The sequence below is a fragment of the Alligator sinensis genome, unplaced genomic scaffold (assembly GCF_000455745.1).
Source record: "Alligator sinensis unplaced genomic scaffold, ASM45574v1 scaffold1002_1, whole genome shotgun sequence".
NCBI lineage: Eukaryota > Metazoa > Chordata > Crocodylia > Alligatoridae > Alligator > Alligator sinensis.
Window position 1 is genome coordinate 727,649 of NW_005842710.1, and position 21,672 is coordinate 749,320.

Below are 21,672 nucleotides of genomic sequence, written 5' to 3' on the forward strand. Positions count from 1 at the left end.
CCCCCCCTCCCTCTCCTGGTCCTTCACAACCCCCCTGAGTGGCTCCTGCAACCAGAACCCCCTGGGGCTGGCAAGGCTGGCAAAGCCCCAGGCTAGGCATGGCAGCATGCGGGATTGCCTTTCCACTCCTCCCCCCCCTCCCCTCCCCTCCTCGTGCCCCACCACGCAGTACGCCCCAACCACCGCCTCCAGTGCTAGCCCCAGCAGAGCTGCTAGTAGCCACCATAGCTGCAGGCTGGCAGGATGGGGTATGGTAGTGCAGTGAGCAGTGGATGGGCAACGCTCACTCCCAGCACCCTGGCCCCGGCTCTGGGTAACACCCCAGCTGGGCAGCACCCGCAGCCCCAGCCCTGCCCTGAGGGGCCTGGGCTAGTGGGCAGAAGCACAGCATGTGCTCTCGCCCTCCCTCTCACACTGAGCTGCTGCCACTGCTGCCCCAGCTGGGCGGTGCCCCCAGCCCTAGCCCAACTGGGGTGAGCCATAGGGGGAAGAGGCAACCCCTACCTGCCCTGGCCTCGGTCTGTGGCACAGGACAGGGTGATTGCCACACACATCCCTGAGCTGTCTCCTACCCACCCTACCAGCTCTCCCTTCATGCCCCATTCCCCTAGCAGCATGACCCTCACCTGGCCCACAGGGCCTTCCCTGGCCCTTCCAGAGGGGGCCCCCAGCTGCCCCCTATGCCCAGAGCCCAGCCTCCAAAAGCCCTACTTACCCCAAAGGCTGTAAGAGGAAAAATGAGTCTGAGCCAGCCCTGGCTGACTGATTCTCAGGCCCTGCCCCTGCCCCCTCGGGACAGGGCTTAGGGTTTCTCACCCTTTTGCAAGTAGCTCTTGCAGGCTGGATCTCTGCCAGCCTGTAGAGAGCTGCTTGCAGAAGGAGGAACCCACGTTTTCCTGCTTCAAAGGGGAAAATGTGCATTTTTCTCCTTTTAAGGGGAAAATCCACATTTTTCCACAGGAAACAAAAAGCCCCTTATCCCTGGTGATTACCATGGAACAAACAGTACTGTCACTCCTTTGCCAAGCAGGAGCAGATGTTGCGGGGCAGGGTACACCACAGCTTGACTTTGCTTTAGAGGAGAAAGCCATGATATGGAGTCTGGGTATATTCATGCTTTACTCACATTAGAGACATAAGTCCCCAAACAGAGGTGATCATAAACAGCACCCAGACAAGCCCTTCTTTCACCTATGTCAGCCCCAAAGTAATGCTAGAGTCTAGGGTATAACTCTTCCAAATCCTGACTGTGCTTAAGAGGCTATAATGATTTACCTCTAAGAAACAGTGAGTTTTGCATTATATACCATAGTTTCATGCTGTATTAAAGGGTACCTGATCTATACAGCTCTAAGCCATGCAAACTCCCCATCCCTGATGGGTTTTTTTCTATGCAGCTGGCACTACAAAGGAGTGCACACAGGCCTCTGCTCCTTTTGAAAATAAATGTTTATGTGTAGATTGTATTGTTAAGAAAACTTTGAATTTAATATTGATTCTATATTGCCTCTACTGTGTGATAGGACTCTTGCCTTATTAGGTCGGATATAAGCCCTGATTTTCAGTTGGGTATATAATTCTGGCTGCACGAAACATTGCAAACAAAACTGCAGGCTCAGTTTTTGTGTGCAATTACTCTTGTGCAGGCAAGCTGGCTACTTGCACATGCAAATGGCCATTCTGATATTTAGGCCCTGATTCTACCCCACCTGTTAGGCACATAATTGGATCTAACCACCTAAGTACAATGTTATTCTATTCTGCTCAATTCCTTGAAAAACACCTAATGTAAATTGTGTGTGGCTCTTCCTCCTCCTCCCTGCTCTTTTATGTCTCAGTCTTAAGCGTAAGATGATGTGGTGTTACAAATGGAGACACATTAATAGATTTTCAGGACTTGAACAGGGTGGAATAGAATCACACTCAGGTGCTTAAGTCCACTAGGCAACCTACAGGTGGAATAGAGCTGGGCCCTTGAGGCTAAATCTTTTAGATTTGATGGGCATTTTTACACGTGCTCTGGGGTTGGGGGTGGGGGTTGCTTTAATAAGAGCTGCTCCAAGAGTCGTTCTAATTAAAATGTCCACAGTGTCTTGTGTATTAGTATCCCTGCACTTCAAATGGTGATGGGGGTGCTTTAATTAAAGCTTGTTGAACAGACTTTAGTTAAAGCACCCCTGCCACCATTTTGAAGTGCGGGGACGCTGACACACGAAATGTAGAGACTGGCTGGAGGGCGCAAATCAGCACGTTCCATCACACTTGATTAAACAAGTCTGCTCTGACGTGCCACATGCTATGCTTTTGCAGCAGGCCTACTGCGCTTGCATTTAATATTCATTGAATAAAATGGATAAACAGCACCGGGAAAGTTCTTGCCTTACTGAGGGTAGGGATCCAGGTGAAAACCTAAGGCAGCAGTCATCTCACTGAGCCACAAACCCTCTGGCTTGTATGTTTCCATGTGGTCCCACATATCTCCCTCTCCTGGCTGCAAGAGGAGTGTTGGAGAAGAGTCTTGGCATTATGTGGCTTGTGGTCTGGTAGTTACAGCACTTTACTGGCAAACAGCACAGTTTCCAGCCCCTTCCGAGTGAGGGAGCCTAAAAACTGACTTTCCTGTCTCCTGGGAGAGTGCCTTAACTCTTGAAAGGGTATTTCCCCTTGGTTTTTGGGACTTGCCCAGCCTTACAATATCCTTGGGAGTTTATATTTTCTCACGCAGCTATTAGACATTATCAGGGCCAGCAATGCCAAATCATACCATATTTTCTCACATACAGCATGCCTCAGAATAGAATAGTCACTCCATTCCTGACAGGCAGAATGAAGAAAAAGATCTTTCCTTGCGGTAAGTAACTATGTAGCAGCAACTAGTGAGCTGAGCTTGCTAACTGTTCTGCTACCTGTGGATTGCTGCAGATGTTACTTGTGGTTCACCAAAGTAATCAGCAGAACCAACTTTTACCGTATTTGTGTATTATGATGTTCACTACAATTACCAGCAACCAGTTTTGGGGGAAAAGGTGTGTGCTGCAGGTGAGAAAATACAGAAAGCACCCAAAACTGCAGTGATATGTGCACATAGAGTTGAGGCACGTGAAGTGAAATAGGGGATATATTAGCCCCTAACAGTCCATTTATGTACACAACTTAGAAGTGCATTTGTCAACTTTTGTCTTGCAAATAACTTGAGCAAGCACATGGGAACTCTTGATGTGTAACTTGTAGCTCTCAGGGAATTTTTGGGAAATAGGTAAAATTGAGTGTAGCTCAACAGGCTGGGATGAAGAGACCGTGGAGTGGCACCCTATGAGAGCAAAGAGGTGGGACAACAGGACCTTACACAAGACCTAGGGAAAAGCTACAGAGTTACAATCTGGCACTCAAAACATCTTTGTTTAGTGATGGGTAGAACAGCTAAATGAAAAATGCCTGGGGCTGTGGAGGAGGTGAATTAGTAACCTGAATAGGAGATGCCACCTTTGAAAATCATCTCGTTTACTGAAGTGCCTAGAAGATGGACATAGAAACTTAACTTCAAGCTTCTATCGTTCAAATATGAAGAGTTGTCTCTTCAGTGACATTAATCTCAAATCAATTTAATTTCCTTTTATGTGAAATTTCTGCATTCCTTCATTGTCTGAGTTGTAGTATCCTACAGTGTAACTTGTAGCCCTCAGGAAATTGAGTTAATTTGTGTGCCTGCATGTTCATGCCCCACAGGACCCCTGAGTATTTTAACAAGGCCTCTGGGAAGGCAATTCTCAGCCTGCATAATTATCAAGCAAATTGTAAGGTTCAGAGGAGCCAAACATGTGTGTTTCAAGGAAAGATCCTGGGATCTTTGATAGAGCAGGTGGGCTTCAAGGGACAGCTGCTCCGTGATGTAGCAGAAGCACATGAAGATGCTGCCTAAGATATTGGAAACCTAACAGATACTATGAAACACCAAGCTCTGAATCACATCCTGGCCACCTTTTCCCTTACCATTTACCTGCTAATATTTCAGTTGTATTGGCAGGAGAGTGGCTGCAGAGCAACCTTCCAAGGTTTGATGCTGGCCCATAGCCCAAAGAGGCTGTCCTCAGCCAAATAAACATTGAGGGATGTCCATGGATATGTACTGGGAAGACACAAGCATCAAGGCCATGTTTACTTGGTAAGCTCACTGTGTGAGGCAGGGGTACCTTCAGGCACACTACACTGCCATAGTTGTTTTGCTTACTGAACCAGAAACAGTGTAGTTAATGGATGGACTAATTAGTTTGGAAAATGTCCTGTCACTAGTCATGACAGATTCCCTGTGGCCCAAGCACTAGTCAGTGCCTGATGGAAGTGCCATGCAAGTGTGGTTATAGCACCTTCTGGTTTGGGAGGCAGCCTGCAAGGAGAAATGCAGCATGCTTGAGTATTTCATAGCTGGGAATGGTATGTACCAAGGCAGAATGGGGGATGTAAATAAGTAGAATAAGATAAGTGTCCACAAAAGGGGAATTTCATGAATAAGGCAGTGTAACAGGGAGCCAGAATTTCCTGTTATAGAAAAGAGGGCTTGTATTTCTGTTTTAATTGAACCCTAGAGGACCAGGTGTGGCTATAAAGGGGTGAAGAGGATGCTTCAGGGGAGGGGAGTGGTGCCTTGAGAGGCACATTGATCTCTGAGCCTTGTGAAGGTGGCAGGGACACCCATGACAAGAAGAATACAGGAGGTGTGAGCCCCACCAGGGCTGTACACAAGTGAGGCCAAGTGGGCTGGGCCCAAAAGGTGACAGCACCCAGCTAGATAAAAGGAGCCAAGGTCAGGGAGGCTGAGGCTCCTACAAAGACTCTGAGGCTTGAAGGAACAAACAGTGAGCGGGCAAAAATATCTCCATTGTGATAAGGACCAGTAACACCTATGAAGCATGGATGTGGCTGTAAGGGAAGTTGGAGGCAACAAATTCATCCCTTAAGACATCAATAGGGAAAGGTCTGACAGTGAAGGGATTCCCTCTGGGCTTCGGGCAGCCTTCCAACTATTTTCCCCAAACAACATCAAGATGTGACAGTCAACAAGGGTTAGGGGCCCAAGCAACAGGAGGAAGCAGGGGTTGAGGATTCAAAAGAGGGCAATACCATGCTGATCAACCCCAACCAGGAGCTCGAGCCCAATACCCATCTGGTGCACTGGCAGGGAACCACAGTTTAGACAGATTTCCTTTTAACTACATTCTGAGGGCTGCAAAAGTGCTAGAACCTGATAGCCCAGCTGCTACAGAGACAGTAGTGACAAATGGAAGAGATGTTGCAAAGTCAGGCGCTACAGATGGAGCGGCAAAACACACTGTTAGCAAGATAACAGACTTTGTGTGAACAGATAGCATGCCAAGAGGCAAAGGTGGAGGGAAGCAGTGGTGAATTTTCCCTGTTGAGAATTACTGAAGACAATGACCCAGAGGCATTCTAAGAGGGTCACAGAGATGGCTGAGTGGGAACAATCCACCTGGGCAATTCGACTGGGCACTCTGTTAACATGAGAGACCCAAGCCGCATATCACACATTATCTCAACAAGAGGCCCAGGACTACCAAAAGGTCAAAGAAGCCATTTTCCACTACCATGAAATATCAGAAGAACACTATCAACAGTTTGTGGGTGAGAAGGGCCAAAGATGAATGGTGGTCCTGTATTCTGGCTCAGGACTTAAGAGTAAGTGGCTCATTCCAGAGAAGAGGTTTAAGGAGGAGCTGGTAGAACAAGTGATACTAGCACAGTTCTTGTGGGATTTGAAGATAGGGACCCAGAGCTGGGCAAGGAAACATCAACCTTGATAGAAGCCATTAAACTCATTGATGCCTCACACGCCATTACATTGGTTACAGTAATCAAACATGGACAGTATGATGAAGTATGCATGAATCCTACAACTATATTGTTTTTGTATAGAGCATTGTCCTGGGAGAGAAAATACCAATTCAGACTTCTTTTCCCAAAGGTATGAGGTAGAAAAGCACAAGGAGAAGGATGCACCACCTACACTGAGAAGGAAACAGGAAGGCAGGTAACAGAGAACTCTTGCCCAGATCCCAGGGGAAGACAGGGAGGCAGACAGGGCGAGCAAAGACCTTTCAGGTGGAGGATGTTCATGGCCTAGATAAAAGAAGGGATGGTAATGGACAGAGAGAGGTCCATGGCCCCAGCCAAAACCTCCAAAGAAGAGGAGGAGGTGTGTAACAGGGAGCCAGAGACTCCTGTTACAGAAAGAGGGGAAACACCGCTGATGAGACTCCCTCATGACCAACGCCAGTAGCAGAGATAAGGGCTGGGCACAGGTGGCAACAGGAAGGATTTAGTGGCTCATTAGCCTTAACAGCAGACACTGGTGTGAGCGCGTGATTCACCAAAAAGATAAGGGGGCACCCTGGGGATAGATAAAGAGGGGAATGCTGACTGGAATGTCCAAAAGCTGAGGTCCCCAGACAGTGGGTCTAAGACAAGAGCACCCAGCTTGATAAAAGGAGCCAAGTTCAGGAAGGCTGAGGCTCCTCCAAAGGCTCTGAGGCCTGAAGGAACAAACAGTGAGTGGGCAAAAATAGCTCCATTGTGATAAGGACTGGTAACACCTGTGAGGCATGCGTGTAGCTGTAGGGGAGGTTTGAGGCCATGAATACAGCCCTTAAGGCACTTAATACCCTGAGACATCAATAGGGAACAGCATATCAGTGAAAGGATTCCCACGGGGCCTTGGGCAGCCTCCCAACCATTTTCCCCGAACAACATCAAGCATGGCAGGAAAGCAAGTGGTAGGTGCCCAAGTGACAGGAGGCGGCAGGAGTTAAGGGGTCAAAAGTGGTCCCTACTGTGTCGCTCAACCCTGACCTGTCACAGGCATTATCTCAGGCTGGGAAAAGTCTCCTGAAGGAAATGGTACATGCCCTGCTACTTGACAGGCTGGATCACATGATGCTGTGGGCAGTGCCTTAGAGAGAAATAACCTACATTGGCTGGGGGAAGGGGCAAGCTGCATTGCTTCATTTGCTGAAAACGTGTGGAGGGGTGCCTTGAGGCTAAAAAAGGTGGAGAACTGGGGATTTTGACTGGAGTGTGCCATTGCCTCTGCTGAGACTCAAGACCAGAGGGTCCTGGCTAGAAGGTCTGACCCTCTATTTAGGGTCAGACCAATCACCATCTTTGGTGTCAGGAAGAAATTTTACCCCTTGGTGAGATAGGTATGAACTGTGGGGGGTTTTGCCTTCCCTTTTAGTGGGCAGGTGGCCCTCTACCTATGATCTCTAGGGTGTATATTAATAACTTTTGATTAATAACTGCTGATTTTTGTGGGTGATTTTTTTTTTATTGGACTGAATGCATACTTGTGGTAGACTTAAACAAGCTTTCAGACATTTTTATGTAGGACCAACAACAATGGGGGCCATCCTGCTGCCCCTAGAAGGTGAGAAGAGAGGTGAGGGGCATGGAAAGAGGTAGTGGGAGGTTGATGGCCAATCTTAAGGAAGTTGGGAAGACAATTATGGAGGAAAGGGAAGCCCTGAGGGAGTTAGGAAAGTGGATTAAGAGGAGAGGCTCAGGTTATAAGGGGGAGGGAGGACAGTGTAATGGGATAAGGCAGTTCCTGAGGGGATTAGGTAGATGGGGTGAGGTGATGGTCAGCCCATGCAGGGGGTGTGATAAATGACTGAATGGTATGCTGCTGTGGACTGAGTGTGCCTATGACCTGCTACAATTTGAAACTCCAAGGGAGTCTTTTAGCTCAGGCCAACAGCCTGTTTTGTGTTCAGGCTTTTCACAGACCAGTCTGCATGGTTCACTTAAACCCAACCCTGTGTGTTTAATTAATCTGACAGGTATGAAGCTAGCTTCCTTCTTGGACAGCGCTAAAGAGATGGCAGAGGCCAGTTGCTTGCCTTTGGGCTGTGCTGAACTACCTGTCTCCTTCGGATCTTGCATCCATATGAAGGATCCATGATGTAGTTTTGCCTACTTGCAGCTGGAAAAGCTGAGGAAGGAATTTTACTCAGTACTTTTCTCTGGCAATGGCAAGAAGTGCTGGGAAGCTTCATCACCAGCTCAACTCCCCAAGGTCCCTGAAAAGTAGGTAAAGGCTGCAGGGTAGAGCCTGGAGCAGAGCTGGAATGTTGAAAAGGAAAGCAGCTGCTCTCTGCATCTGATGTGAGGTAAGAGCCCATTTCTAGGTCATTTGTCTCCTAAGCTTTGGTAGGCAGCTAGGACTTCTTCTAGGTTCTACTCTTGACTCAGTCACAGACTTTTTCAGAAGTTTTGGGAAAGCTTTTCCGGTGAGTTAAGAAATGAACAGGGTTTTTTGTGGAGGGAGTTTGGTTAGAAAATGCTGATTCCTCAAAATTGAAGTTTCACAAGGAAATGTATTAATTTCCACAGAAATGTAAGAAGAAAATCTTCTTGTGCCTCTTGGAACATGTCGCCCAGGTTCAAGTTGCTGGGCTGTCTCATTCTGAGCAGGAACCTCCCGCCTTCCAAGTCAGCACTCTAACCACCAGGCTGTTGGCTCTTCTAGGCTCTCCTTTTTCCTCTCTCCCTTAATTTTCTCTCCATTTGTTTCTGTCCTTTTCCAAAAAGAATTCATAAAGTCGAGGTTTCATTCTAACATGGAACAGAAACAAATATCAAAACCTGGACATGTTTAATAACGTTGAATTTTTTGGGGCGGAGTTTTTATTGTGTGATATTCCTTGTGGTCCATTGGGATGAGACTGTTTCTGAACCATATCAAGTGGAAATGGAGGTGCTGAGATTTTATATTTTCTAAGGTGCAACTGGCCTTTGGCCCCCTCCGGGAGACAGAGAACTACTCATTTTAAGAGCCTTCAACTGCTGTTATTATTGAAGTCACAGTGGGGGAGGCAGGCATTGTGCAAATGCAGAATCCAAAGTTTCACACTTGAAGAGCTTATGCTCTAGAATCACATGACCACAAGAAATTTCTGTATACAGTCCTTCCCACTGTATGTGTGACTTCTCTCCATGTCAGCTGACAGTGTTTAGTGATATCTGATATCCACAGCCTGACCCCTGAATTGTCTGCTATATTTCTTTGCAAAGAAATAGCAATAAAGAATACGGTAGAACTTGAAAACAGTTTTGTACCAGTAACGATACCTTTTGTTTCTCTTCTTTCTGTGGAGCTTTAGAGGTACAGAAATAGCACAAAGTGACTTCTCTTTGGGACCAATTCTAATAATAAAATAATATTTTTAAGGGACCTGTGAGAAGCAGTGTTTCTGAGAGGTGAGATAATATTTTATTGGATCAGATTTTGTAGTTGGGAGAGATAAAAGACAAGCCTTTGAAAACTTAGATCATCTGTCTCCCAACTACATATATGGGTCCCGTGAGAGTGAGAGTTATTACCTTACCTCACAAATTTTGCATCTCTGAAGTTCCTGGATCATCACAACTACAACACCAGCACAAACACAATGCCACCTTCTAAGGCACCTGAGAACAGGTAGTGTTGGGTAACATATAGTTCTCCTAGTTCATGCTAAAGGGCAGCATCAACATTTTTACTCTGATGGATGATGTATTAAAGAATAACACTTCAGTGTTATTCAGAACCTGTCTGTTTGGAAAGTGAGATGATCAGATGCCATCAACATAATGACCGTGGGATAAAGGGGGTTACTCTGCTCAGAAATGACCCTGTTCTCCATGCAATAGTAGGGCTGGGATTTTTAACTTCTCACTCACTTTTGTGGCTGAAGACTCTTGTTACCCATCTAGTTTTTTGTGCCTGTCAGATTGGCACATGCTATTCCATTATGACCTGAAATGATACCTCGCTGCGTAAGGAAAGAGAAGTGCTTATAGCACAGAACCAGAGAAGATGGGAGTTGGGAGATCTCACAGTCTATGTCAGAGGAGCTCAGCTCCATGCCTGAGTTGGAGCAGGAGAGGGAGAGGGTCAGGTCTTTGTGTGCTGTAACTTGGGAGAAGCTGAATGAATTTGTTTTTCTCTCTCTGATATTGATGAAAAATGCCTGGGAGGTACTAGAAGAATGATGAAGAAAGAGACAAAAAATAGCTGTTGGCGTAGTACATATGATTAAGAATGATAAAGAATTTATTTTCAGGATGAAGGTTTCCCCTCTCAGAGACATTTTGCTGACACCAGCTCAGAGACTAGCAATAGACTGCTTCTTTGAGAGGTCTTTAGTAAGCACAAAACTCAGTTTTAGCCTCATAAGCCATTGCAAGAATTACAGGACCCATACCACCAGCCAGTATCTTTGAGGAGGACATCTGCTCCCTATCTTCAAATAGGTGTGATAGGGAAGGAGTCAACAAGAGATTTTCCTCTGGGATCAGTGATCCCTTAAGTTTGTAGCTGTTCTTCCCTCATGTTAGTATTAGCAAATATTCTCCTTTCTTTTGCCATCTCTTGCTGAGGATGGCTATGCCACTGTCTCCCATAAAACTCTGTATCAATGTTCTCCTTTCCAGTCTGCTTTTAAAACTGGTATCTATCCTGTTAAAAAAAATGCATGGCAGAATGGTAGCACTTCCCAGTTTCTCATTCCTGTCATTGCCTTGCATCTCTCTCTACCTTTTGGGGTGGGGTTTTCTGTATTTTTCCTCCTTTTCATTCAAAATAGATACACAGTAAGTTACAATAGAAATGAGCATAGAGAATGTTATCTAATGCAGACACTGTGGGAGATTTCTTTTGCCTAAGAAGGAGTTATACATGGGTCTGTCAGAGATGACTGTCCCTGAGGAAGAAGAGCTGCCTTGCTGTTTTTGTTGCAGTGATATGCATAGCTGGAGGAACTGTCCCAACTCCCCCTCACCTCTTAATCCACTGGTGAACATTATGCCTTTATGAGTTAATCAGGCCATTCTCTCTCTCTTTGGGCAAAGGAGTAAGTGGTACTCGCTGAAGATGCACTGACTCTTTTAGCAGCCAGGGACCAATGATCTCTTACACAGTAACTATTTCAAAATCTCAAATATCTGTATATTCATTCCAGACCACTAAAAAAATGCCTGCTTTGGCTTTGCACAATTCAATAACAAGATGTTTGTTCCTTGTGAATGCCCCAGACATTGTTATCCTCATGCAGCATGGAATCACTCAGTATTGCTCCTTAACAATCGTGTCACCAAAAATGTTACATCCACATGACCAGACATGTAGTTTAGGATTTAGACTTCACCCTTTGCTTTTGGATATGTTTCAGGAATAATCTGGATTAGGCTATTGGGTTTTCCCCCCTCCCCTAATATGCGCACTAGGGCCCTCCACTCACTGCTAGGATTTATTTAGATGCTGTCAGTTAATTTTCACTCTAGATCAGACTCTACATTACTTTTCATTTAGATGAGGGCATACAGGCTCTTCAAGGCCAGTGAAGGAGAAGCCATTTAGTCTTTCTGTTGTGTTTTACTCAATTAAATCCAGAAATACTGAAGGGTACATTCATTGACAGCCATATCAGTGTATAATGCTAACTTCCATGGTATTCATGTTAGGGGAAAGGACTCTTGTAGGTTAGACTAATTTTAGACTTCCATTAAGAGCTGCTTGTGATGTGCCAGATACAGCAATGAGTTAGCTATTGGCATTTGGGAGCATTTGCGCTAAAGAAAACTGGGCCGCTGAGCCGAAGGGTGAGTTGCCTGGATTTCTAATTTAAGGGCGGCAGACTTGTTTAGTTTCAAACCTAATGGCCTAAAAAGCAGGAAATGAAGCCAGGTCTTTGGGATTCATTTAGCCATGCTTTGAAAAGAAAGAGGACAGTTCTACCAGTTGTTATACAGGCAGCAAACAGGCTTTACAAGTCAGATTATTATTGGACCAAGTTTAGAGCCATTACCTGAATCATTCTTTCCCTCCCTGTTAAATAATTTACAACTATGAGTCCTGATGGGTTGTAGGGCACGGCTCTCCCATTGTTACAAGAACCTTTATCCCTTTCCTGTTCAGGGATGCCTATCAGGAGATACCACTGAGAAAGGTTCTGTCCCCTATAGGTCTTACAGAGACCACATGAATCCCTCAGAGGAGCCAGATTTCAATGGTAAACATTCAGTGTTATAAGCTCATTCACTTTATTCAAGCTGCTTTTGCTCCCTTCCATCATGCGTATGTGTGTATCCTACACACAGAAACATCTCCCCAATTACATTCGTAATTTCCCCTCTTACATTACTCAGAATCCCTGCTAAAATCTCAGTGCTTCTGCCTTGCCTATGAGAATGAGTGGGGTGAAAAAGGTGGTGAAGGTAGATAGGAAAAAACAAGTTCAGAGAATCATCAAATTATATAATGTTATTGTTGTTAAACTTACCCATGTCTTCCTTTGTCTGCTTATGACCTTAAAGTATTATGCCGTTTTATATATGAGTATGCATTCTTTAAGGTAGCACGCTGTGATGGACTAGCGGTTTTATTTTAATATTTCTGTTTTAAATGTGTTCATGTAGCACTGTTATGTACATGGGCTTTTTGAGAGATTTTGAGAGAGGGGAGCAGATGGTGAGGTATATCATTACATATAGAACAACAATTTTTTTCTCCAGTTAAAAATAAACTACAAGCTTCACTAATATGCTACGGGGCCTAGGCTGTATTATTCAGTTTAGAATTGAAGTAAAAAAAATATAACTTCATTGCGATGAGTTAAAAACATCCTGCAGGGCTGTGAAATAGGAGATACATTAGACAACTTCAGTTTCAACAACCAACACTTCCTCCAGACCATGGGCACAGCTATGGGCACCAAAATGGCTCCACAATATGCCATACTTTTTATTTCTCACCTGGAAGAAGAATTCCTCAAGAACTGCACCATCAAATCCATACCGTACCTGAGATATATAGATGACATCTTCATAATTTGGACTGAAAACCTGCAGTCTCTGATTGATTTCCATCAGAAATTAAGAAAATCATCACCCCCCCATCAGAATCTCTCTTGAATACTCCAGCACCAACATTTCCTTTTTAGACACCATGATCAATATCCAGAATAGTAAAATACAAATCACTACATACAAGAAACGCTTGGACCAACATACATATCTGCATAGAACCAGCAATCACCCATAACCAGTGGTCTCCAACCTTTTAAAGCAGGCGATCACCTTTGGCATTTAAAAGCAACCCAAGATCTACCATGCACTGCCGCCACTTCCTGGCCCCCATCCAGCAGGTAAGTCTGTGGGGAGGGAAGGGGTGGGGGGTGCAGGTAGAGGCAGAGGGAGAAAAAATGATTTGGGGCTGTGCTGCTCCAGCAGGTAAGTCCCACCTGGCCAGGGTCCCACTCAACCTCTCCCTGCTCCTGACTCTGTGGCACTGTCCCTCACCATGGGGGCCTCAATCTAGCCCCCGCCCCTTCCCTCCCCCGCAGACTGACCTGTTGGGCTGGGGTGCACTCAGCCCCCCACCCCAGCCTTGGATTGACTCTAAGAGGCTTCAAGATCTACCACAAGAGGCTCCGAGATCTACTGGTGGATCAAGATCCACTGGTCGGTGAGCACTGCCCTAAACACACCAAAAAGCTATAATTTACAGCCAAGCTCTCTGATACCACCAGATTTGCACTGAGGAGAATACCCACAATCATCATCCCATAAATCTTAAAAGGGCTTTCATCCAACAAGGTCACTCCTCCAGAGAGAGAGATCACACTTTTGAACGAGCCACCTAGATACCACTTGAAGAGTTGCTGCAGTATAAAAAGAAAATCCCTAGGAAGTGCACACCATTAGTTATGACATAACAACCTTCCCTGGAACCTATACAGAAAATCCTCAAACAATTACAACCCATACTAGAGGAAGACCCAATTCTTAAAGAAATCTTTCCAGAACCATCCACCCTATCCTTTAAACAAGCACTGAACCTCGCTAACTTCATTGCCAAAACTGAACTTCTTATCACCCGTAACACACCAAATAGATCTAAACCATGCCAGGACAAGAAATGTAAAACCTGCCAACACATCTCCACCAGTCCCACAATAACTACATCCCACAACAGAGCCATCACCATTCCTGGATCTTACACCTGCAGCTCCAGAAATGTAATATATCTCATCCAGAGCACCAGATGCCATGATGGAAAATATGTAGGAGAAACCAAACAACAACTGTGCACCATAATGAATGCACACCGAAAATCTATCAAAGACAAAAATATCCAATTAAACTGTGAGTGCCCACACCTCACAAGAAAATCACTCCCTCTCTGATCTCTCAGTTCTAAACCTCAAGGGGAATTTACAAAATACCCTTTGTAGACGAGCCTACGAACTTCACTTCATAAATCTACTGGATACAAAAAATCATAGACTTAATATAGACCTTGGATTTATGACACGTTACAACCTGCATGACATCAGACACCCCAGGTAACCAGATTCCATCTGACCACTTGCATTCCTTCACACATTTCCCTCCCTCCCCCTTCTCCCCTCCTATATCGACCCATTGTTGTCCCAACTTCCGCTTGCTTGCATTTTCACAAACATGCTTGTTGTAAATTTGCTTCTTTTCTACCTTGGAGAACACATAAGATCAGCAGAGTCTCCCTATGCCTGACGAAGGGTTTTTGTGTGCGAAAGCTTGCAAAGAACTTTTCCCTAACTTTTTAGTTGGTCTAATAAAAGGTATCACATCTATCCACAAAACCTTGCCTGCCTATGTCCTTAGACCAACACATCTACAACCAACAACCAAGGAGCAGCTAACACAGCTGAACTGCAGAACAAAGGCTAGCTTGATTAGTGGAACATCAAGAAAATTAAAAGGAAGAGAGGGTCATTAACATGTGTGGAATAGAGTTTAGAAGGGATCAGGCAGATTATAATGAGGCACTGCCTGACTAGACATGCTGCTGCCACTTCCCGGCAGCTACGGGGCCTAGGCTGTATTATTCAGTTTAGAATTGAAGTAAAAAAAATATAACTTCATTGCGATGAGTTAAAAACATCCTGCAGGGCTGTGAAATAGGAGATACATTAGACAACTTCAGTTTCAACAACCAACACTTCCTCCAGACCATGGGCACAGCTATGGGCACCAAAATGGCTCCACAATATGCCATACTTTTTATTTCTCACCTGGAAGAAGAATTCCTCAAGAACTGCACCATCAAATCCATACCGTACCTGAGATATATAGATGACATCTTCATAATTTGGACTGAAAACCTGCAGTCTCTGATTGATTTCCATCAGAAATTAAGAAAATCATCACCCCCCCATCAGAATCTCTCTTGAATACTCCAGCACCAACATTTCCTTTTTAGACACCATGATCAATATCCAGAATAGTAAAATACAAATCACTACATACAAGAAACGCTTGGACCAACATACATATCTGCATAGAACCAGCAATCACCCATAACCAGTGGTCTCCAACCTTTTAAAGCAGGCGATCACCTTTGGCATTTAAAAGCAACCCAAGATCTACCATGCACTGCCGCCACTTCCTGGCCCCCATCCAGCAGGTAAGTCTGTGGGGAGGGAAGGGGTGGGGGGTGCAGGTAGAGGCAGAGGGAGAAAAAATGATTTGGGGCTGTGCTGCTCCAGCAGGTAAGTCCCACCTGGCCAGGGTCCCACTCAACCTACCCCTGCTCCTGACTCTGTGGCACTGTCCCTCACCATGGGGGCCTCAATCTAGCCCCCGCCCCTTCCCTCCCCCGCAGACTGACCTGTTGGGCTGGGGTGCACTCAGCCCCCCACCCCAGCCTTGGATTGACTCTAAGAGGCTTCAAGATCTACCACAAGAGGCTCCGAGATCTACTGGTGGATCAAGATCCACTGGTCGGTGAGCACTGCCCTAAACACACCAAAAAGCTATAATTTACAGCCAAGCTCTCTGATACCACCAGATTTGCACTGAGGAGAATACCCACAATCATCATCCCATAAATCTTAAAAGGGCTTTCATCCAACAAGGTCACTCCTCCAGAGAGAGAGATCACACTTTTGAACGAGCCACCTAGATACCACTTGAAGAGTTGCTGCAGTATAAAAAGAAAATCCCTAGGAAGTGCACACCATTAGTTATGACATAACAACCTTCCCTGGAACCTATACAGAAAATCCTCAAACAATTACAACCCATACTAGAGGAAGACCCAATTCTTAAAGAAATCTTTCCAGAACCATCCACCCTATCCTTTAAACAAGCACTGAACCTCGCTAACTTCATTGCCAAAACTGAACTTCTTATCACCCGTAACACACCAAATAGATCTAAACCATGCCAGGACAAGAAATGTAAAACCTGCCAACACATCTCCACCAGTCCCACAATAACTACATCCCACAACAGAGCCATCACCATTCCTGGATCTTACACCTGCAGCTCCAGAAATGTAATATATCTCATCCAGAGCACCAGATGCCATGATGGAAAATATGTAGGAGAAACCAAACAACAACTGTGCACCATAATGAATGCACACCGAAAATCTATCAAAGACAAAAATATCCAATTAAACTGTGAGTGCCCACACCTCACAAGAAAATCACTCCCTCTCTGATCTCTCAGTTCTAAACCTCAAGGGGAATTTACAAAATACCCTTTGTAGACGAGCCTACGAACTTCACTTCATAAATCTACTGGATACAAAAAATCATAGACTTAATATAGACCTTGGATTTATGACACGTTACAACCTGCATGACATCAGACACCCCAGGTAACCAGATTCCATCTGACCACTTGCATTCCTTCACACATTTCCCTCCCTCCCCCTTCTCCCCTCCTATATCGACCCATTGTTGTCCCAACTTCCGCTTGCTTGCATTTTCACAAACATGCTTGTTGTAAATTTGCTTCTTTTCTACCTTGGAGAACACATAAGATCAGCAGAGTCTCCCTATGCCTGACGAAGGGTTTTTGTGTGCGAAAGCTTGCAAAGAACTTTTCCCTAACTTTTTAGTTGGTCTAATAAAAGGTATCACATCTATCCACAAAACCTTGCCTGCCTATGTCCTTAGACCAACACATCTACAACCAACAACCAAGGAGCAGCTAACACAGCTGAACTGCAGAACAAAGGCTAGCTTGATTAGTGGAACATCAAGAAAATTAAAAGGAAGAGAGGGTCATTAACATGTGTGGAATAGAGTTTAGAAGGGATCAGGCAGATTATAATGAGGCACTGCCTGACTAGACATGCTGCTGCCACTTCCAGGCAGATGGCTTTACACTTTGGGTGGAGCAGGAATCAAAGAAGGGTGCAAGTGCAGCAGTGCACCCATCTGGCTCCACCCCCTGTTGTGTGACTTAGTTTCCCTGCCTATCTTGTACAGTGGGAAAAAAGGTGGTAAGAGATAGGAAGGTGGTCCTCCTATTTTTTGTTGCTGGTACAGATGCCCAGTCTGTCTGAATAGATAATAACTTACATGAGCAAGCTATGGTGCTAGGGAAGAATTCCTATCTGGATGTAAGTGGCATTTTTGCCATCTAGAGGACCACAAATGCCATGTAGATGGCCCAAACTGGACACTTAGAAGATGAGGAAGGGAATAGATTGCCACTCTAATGGCTCTTCTCTCTACTTTTCTCTTGGCAGCTCCAGTGCATCAGATCCATGGAGAATGAAAACCACACTGGACTGACACAATTCTACTTCCATCCCCTCTCACCACACCGAGATGCAACTGCTGATTTTCATGGCGTTCCTACTTATGTATGTGGTCAGTCTCTGTGGGAACTCTGCCATCACGCTCTTTGTCTACACTGATCATTCCCTTCACACCCCTATGTACTTCTTCCTGGCCAACTTAGCAGCACTGGAGGTCTTTTATTCTTCCTCCGTTGCACCATTGACCCTGGCCAATCTCCTGTCTGGGAGGAAAGCCACCATCTCCCTTGCTGGTTGTGGCACCCAGATGTTCTTCTTCATCTTCCTGGGGGGTGCTGAGTGTGTCCTCCTGGCTGTGATGGCTTTGGATCAATATGTGGCCATCTGCAACCCACTGCGCTACACCCTTATTATGAGTTGGAAGGTCTGTGTATGCCTTGCAGCTGGGTCACTGGGGCTGGGTTCCCTATTTGCTCTGCAATTTACCACTCTCCTCTTCCATCAGTCATTTTGTGATACCAGTGAAATCAACCACTTCTACTGTGATGTGATGCCTGTGCTGCGGCTGGTGTGTGGCAATACAAGGAGCCTTGAGGCCATCATTTTTGCTGCCACCTCCATAACCCTGACTGTCCCCTTCCTCATGATCTGCATCTCCTATGTCTTCATTATAGCTGACATCTTGCGGATCCACTCTGCAGCTGGCCGTCACCACGCTTTTTCCACCTGCTCCTCCCACCTAACCATCGTTCTTCTGCAATAAGGCTGTGCAATATTCACTTACTGTCACACCAGCTCTACCTACTCCCCAAAACAAGGGCAAGTGGTGTCTGTAGTCTACACCTTTGTCACCCCTTTAGTGAACCCCCTGATCTATAGTATGAGGAACAAGGAGCTGAAGGACGCCTTCAGCAGAGTGCTGGGAAGGAAGTTGCTTTTCCAGAGGGAGTGATGAGCTTTGGCTATCAATTAAATGAATAATCCTTGGATGGCTCAAGCAGCTTGGGAGGAGGACATGGAAGATTCCACCTTTGGGGCGCTGGTTATATTCTGGATTCAGGCTGTGGTACTGATAGATAGTTTGGAGTGTTTCGGAGTGAATTTGTCAAGGTACCATGACACCTCATGGGAGTTCCATGGTAAGGCCAAGCCTTGATCAAGCAGAAGTCATGCTGAAGACAACTCATGTCCACTCTTCTGTAAAGGCCCCATTTCCAGACTAATGAAAAGTGGATCATTTTGCCATTAGCATGTTCTGGAGATTGAAACAAATACTTCAAATTCAGCAAACCAATATTCACATGGTAAGAAAGATGTTTTGGCTTGTACCAGAAATTTCTATTTAGATTTGACCAAATTATAAGCAGCAGAAAAATCACCACCTAGATATGCACAGTGGAAGGACTAGATACTTGCTCTACTTTTCTAAATTTTCCAGCTGTTCAGCAAGCCTCTTCCTACACCCCTGAATGGATTCTACACTGATACATGGAATAACAGAAAACATAGAGGTAAAAAGTCTTCGTTCCTGCATTTCCTAGTTTAGCAATTCTCAGCACCCACTTGTCACACAGTTCTTCAACATAGCTTTTCTGCATATGGTTTCTCTGATTAGAATGCAGAAGTAGCTGCTGTAGTACAAGCACACTGGAGATAGACTCTTGAGGGAAAGTGTTGCAGGGTTGGGGGGCTGATTGTCATTGTGATGAAACTGGAAATGCTTTGTAATACCTGTGCATTGATCTGTTTTCTATAAGAGTATCTTGGTGTATTTTAATAAAGAAAAGGCAAACAGGAATGAAAGAGGGTTGGTAGTGAAGGGCATCTTATGCAGGGATGGTCAGGCAGAACTAGTTAGGGTAGGGGAGAAACTCCTGGGACACCCCATTTAGAAGGGCTCAGTGAACAGAAAGGGGATGGACTTTGAAAGGGCACAGAGATTAAATGATTAAAAACAGAGGCATAACAATCAGAGTTTGTGCCCTAGCAAATCACACAGGAGAATGGGGAGTCAGGGGGCATCGATCTAAGAGGACAGCATGGCAGGGGGAGGGGAGTGCATGTGGAAGTCTTACCCATGCCGTGATAAGACTACCACCACATGCTCTGGCACATGGTGCTCTGCCCACCCCTGCTCTTGCTTTTAAAATAGCAGCAGCAGAATGTACATGTACCTGCTGATGTTGCTGCAAGAGCCATGCCATAGGCCTGCTCTTTTTGCCGGAGAGTGGACTCTGTGGAAGCCAGGGATGATTCTAGCAACCCTCCCAAGTTGGCATCTGGGGATAGTGCCCCCCAGCCCATCCCTAGTTATACTACTCTTAAAAATGTCATTGCTAATATGCTATTTTAGTATATATTAATTAAGAAATTTTAAAAAAAGATAAAACTGAAAGAAAGCAAATCCAAAGTGGATTGTAATCTGGAATGGGAAGCACCCTCTTGGTATAAAATGCCTTTGTAGATCACCAGCTAGTGTAGTATAATGAATGAGTATCTGTCCACATATCCTTATGATCTATGGAACAACTGTAACTTGGATATGCTAAGGAAGCTAAGCACTGAAAGGTTGCTGGGAAAAATCAGCCTTTCATGCAGAGCATAAAGAAAATGACATGGCCTAGGAGGATTCAAAGGGAGATAGATAGTATGGGCATGAACAGGAACACACATTCCATTGAACAACAAACCAGGCAACAATTATCAGGCAGTCTTCCAAATGCTCATCATACCCAACAGAAAAGTAGGTCTACCCTTGTTGTGGACCAAGAAGTCTTTGGAATTCATACAGAAGAACTACATGTGTAGACATATCTTGCCCATTGCTTTGGTACTGAGTTGGTGGAAGAAATTTACATCTCACATTCTGATAAAAGACCTCATCCAGCCTCCCATGTGCCTGTTTGTGTAATGACATTGACACAGCCTCTCAATCTAACGTGTCTTCACCTATCTGGGCACAAGCTTTAATCAGGTCTCTCAGGGCAGCCATTCAGAAACATAGAGCTTTTTTTGTAGTGAGCAAAGTTTCACAAATGGTACTCACTGGGTGCCTCTACACGTGCATTAATGCACTTTAGTTAATACACATTAAATCTAGTACATCCATTGTGAGTGTAACAGGAGGGTGGGCAGGGTCGCTGTGCTCTCCCCTGCTGCCTCCTTTACTGTGCCAAGCTGCCGACAAGCACCCTCAAATTCTCGCCCGCCACGACTTTGATGTAGTATATGTAATAGGGAGGCTGCCTTTCTAACTTCTTGGACATGGTCTTCCTGCCTTACATGGGCCCCGTTCTGTAAGGGGTGTTTCAGTGCACTCCAGCCTAATGGGCTATGTGTGGCTCCAACCACCCCTGTACCACACCCCAAGCCTCGCAGATGTAACTGACGTTGTTCGGTCTCGATCTGTACCCTCTCTGGTGCTCGGGCTCTCAGCGGCCCTGTCTGTCTCTGCGCCCTCTCTGTTGCTCAGGCTCTCCGCAGCTCTGTCTAGCTCTGCGCCCTCTCCGGTGCTCGGGCTCTCTGCGGCACTGTCTCGCACTGCACCCTCTCTGGCGCTCGGCAATCGCTGCCCCCTCTCTGGGGGCTTCTCAAACTCTGCCCCCTCTCGCTGGGGCTTCTCGCTGCCCCCTCTCTGGGCTGAGATTCCCACGCTGCTATGGGTCCCCTATGAGGCCTCCTCCATCCCCTCTTAGCCTCACCCAAACCACCGATCACAACAACAAACATAACACAAGCCCCTGGGCTATAACATAAATCTAAGCCATCTGGTTCCAACCTTCTTCTCGCCACACCAGAGTTGCTTCATCTGCCCCCAACCTCGGGCTGTACCTGCAATATGGTCTCTATGCATTACTCATTCCAGCAGGGATCCTTTCCCCCTTGGTTACCAGCAGGGAACTCCCTCACTGGCCCTAGCTCTGGAGTTTAAATGGGAGCCTGGCCCTGCCCCTTCCGGTCAGCTGACTGCTAGCAGGTGTGGGTCACTGGCTTCCTCTAGTTGCCCCAGCAACCAACACCTGGAGAGTTATCCCGGCTGTACAAGTAGCAGGCACCGTAGTGCCCTGCTACACTGAGGTACTAAG

At 45.7% G+C, this 21,672-nt stretch overlaps 1 pseudogene; it reads left to right on the forward strand.

Moving 5' to 3' along the window:
• The first annotated feature begins 8,117 nt into the window (after positions 1 to 8,117).
• LOC102374676 lies at positions 8,118 to 19,570 on the forward strand (annotated as a pseudogene).
• The last annotated feature ends 2,102 nt before the right edge of the window (positions 19,571 to 21,672 follow it).